Below are 3,092 nucleotides of genomic sequence, written 5' to 3' on the forward strand. Positions count from 1 at the left end.
GGTTAAGAATACAGTGTAATCAGTTACCTCTTGATCCTACCACCATATCATCCTGGCAAAAGTAGACTCAAACTGTGAGACAAAAACATCCTGAAGTTGCTTCTGTAATGCATTTAAATGTTGTAGCAAAGAGACAAGTGACTAATGTAACATCAGAGAGATTATTTCTCTCTCCCTGCCTGACAGTATCATCCTATTAATGTCCCTCCCATCTCTGGCCATGGTGAATTTTTAATATCCATTTCTTTGAGACTAAATGCGGTAATCTGTCTGTTGGAGCAATATCATTCAACAATTATGACCAGAGCCTTCAGAAAAATATATATATTTGTCATTATTACCCTGTGCATGACCATAAAATAAAGATATAGATAGATAGATAGATAGATAGATAGATAGATAGATAGATAGATAGATAGATAGATGGATGGATGGATGGATGGATAGATAGATAAATATAAATAATATTACAAAATTTTCACATTAATTCACCTGCAGGTTTTATGCAATAAAACTGAAGAGTAAAGGTCAAATGAGATCACCTTTTATTACCAATTTCACAACTGTTGCCCTGCAGTTTGACAAATATTTCAATATAGCATAATATACTATTGTACAGAGTACCCAATGATAAAATGTCTCACCCTAGGTATAACAGCAATGAAAATTTCCAAAGCATCAGAGAGTAGGACTACATTGACTTAACTTAAGTAGCTTTCTTCACCACACTTGAATGCCCCTTTGAAAATCTGGTATTTTCATTTTGCTTTATTTTGCTTGGTATTTTTTTCAGTCTACCTACAGTAGTCAACTTGTATTCTGACATTGTTCTAGACTACAGTGACATTGTTAGCTTTTGAGGCAGAAAGTGAAAATCTTAATTTGCTTGTCTTTGAGGAGAAATGTTTTAAAATTTATTCAGAGCAAGAGCAAGGCAAGGAGGAAGAATATATACTGTAATCCTCAAAGGAATTGAACATGAACTGAATTAATATTTCTTTAAGACACTGGATTCTCTTTTTAAGGATAAAATCGATAAAATCTTTTGAGCTCAGGTAAGAAGTTGTAGCTATTTTTCTATTTTATAACTTTTTATGATACATTGCTTTGAATATTTGGTTTTATACTGACAGTGACTGATGAACAACCAAGCACTCTATATAATCCCACCACGTTGGGTAGATTCTATTCACCATATTATTCTTTTAGTGTGGACAACAGATAGATCCAGATCACATTTGTTGCTCCATTTGGTTTTATCATTTAATAATGTCTGTTGATCATCTTACAGGCTCACAGAATAATTTATACATATATCCAATATGTATGATTCCTAACTAAATTGAAAATGAAAAGTACCATCCATTTGAAATGAGTACTTTCATGAATTCATGAAAACAGTTGGTAACATGATACCAAATAGAAGATCAAAATTCAAAATGAATCAAAATAAAAGGTTGGTTAAACATAGCAGAATTTGAAGAAACTTGGCAATAAATTGACAAAATACTTTGATTTGCTTGATTTGCTAGCCATGTTAGCCAAAGGTTAACCTGCTTTTTCCTCTGGTGAAGTTTAATCATGAACTATTTTATTCAGTTCCTTCCTGTCAAACTAGTTCTGCCCAGGTTTGAGTGTCTTCTCTGAAGATGATTTTAGTTAGTATGAATGAAAATGAATAGTGGCTTTTATCAAGATGAGACTACCTTACCTGGATTTCTCTTGACAAAATCAATTAATTACTTGCAAAAACTTATCAGTCAATTGAGTTTAAGTTGAAATAAATATGACAGGTAAGAAATTCTGAAAACTATTTATTGAATTATAACAGGTACACATTTTATTATTCATTAAAAAAAATTGTCAAGGTTTGCCAGAGAAACAGAACCAATATGAGGACAAGTGGAAAGAGCAAGAGATGCAGATGCAGAAACACTGTCAAGATTTTCAATAATCAAGCTGGAGACCAGAGAGAATATAATTCCTGATGGAAAGTGATGGTCTGAGAAGCAGAAGAATCAATGATAGAAGTTCCAGTTAGGCTAAAATTTCAAGAAGAACTAATGTTTCCATCTGAGTCCAAAAGCCAGAAAGGATCACTGTTTTCACACAGGGGAAAGAAGTGTCACCTCTTAACCAGGCTTTTAAAAAGAAACAAAAACAAACAAATAAAGCAAACAAAGAAGCAATAAAACTTCAGGTCAAATTAGAGAGAAGTCATTTTGGTTTATTCAATATACCCTATCAATTAATTTCATCTAGAAAAACATATCACAGATATACTCATAATAATGCATAACCAAATGTCTAGGCACTCCATGATATGACCAAGTTAACATCAAAAATTAACTATCACTCACTACCGCATTCCACATTCTCCTTGGTTGCTATCCCCATAATGGCTGGCGTTATATACATAACATGACCTGGCTTTGTTGATAGCCTGAGTGTATAGCAAGCTAAATGTGACATAATTGGATATGAAGGTCGTCCTCATTGTTATTTACCAGACTTCTTCGAATTTCAACATGAGTGTTTTTTTAGAATAAAGCAGAGTGGGTAACAATCATTAAAATGCAAATAACTCTGGAAGGCAAGGCACTCAACAGAGATTCATTTCAGGAATTTCTTGGTAATTTAAAGAAGCCATGTTGTAAGTGGAAAAACAGAAGAAAACTTGGGTGGGGGGGGGAATCTAAGCAACCACATCATCATGTTACAGATATATGGCATGTGATTTAAGAGGTAACTGAGCAAAATCAGCAATAAGGAAAAGATATGAGAACTACAGAAAATGAAAACAAAGGAATAAACAGCTACGAATTAAGGGTGTACACTATTTTTTCTGAAATGATTCTGATAATATGATAATGTAGATTAAAATAATGTAAAAAATGAGTCAATGGCACCTTCTATGGTTCATTTCTATTGCTCCATGAATAATAATGATGGAAAACCATTAGTTTTCAACATAGTGACTACAGTGGTATCAATCTGGCCACTCATGAAAATCAACTTCACTTCTTTATTTTAATTTCTTTTTTATTCGATACTCTCTATTTACATTTGAAATGTTATCTCTTTACTCCACC

The sequence above is a fragment of the Micromys minutus genome (genome assembly GCF_963924665.1).
Source record: "Micromys minutus genome assembly, chromosome: X".
Lineage (NCBI taxonomy): Eukaryota > Metazoa > Chordata > Mammalia > Rodentia > Muridae > Micromys > Micromys minutus.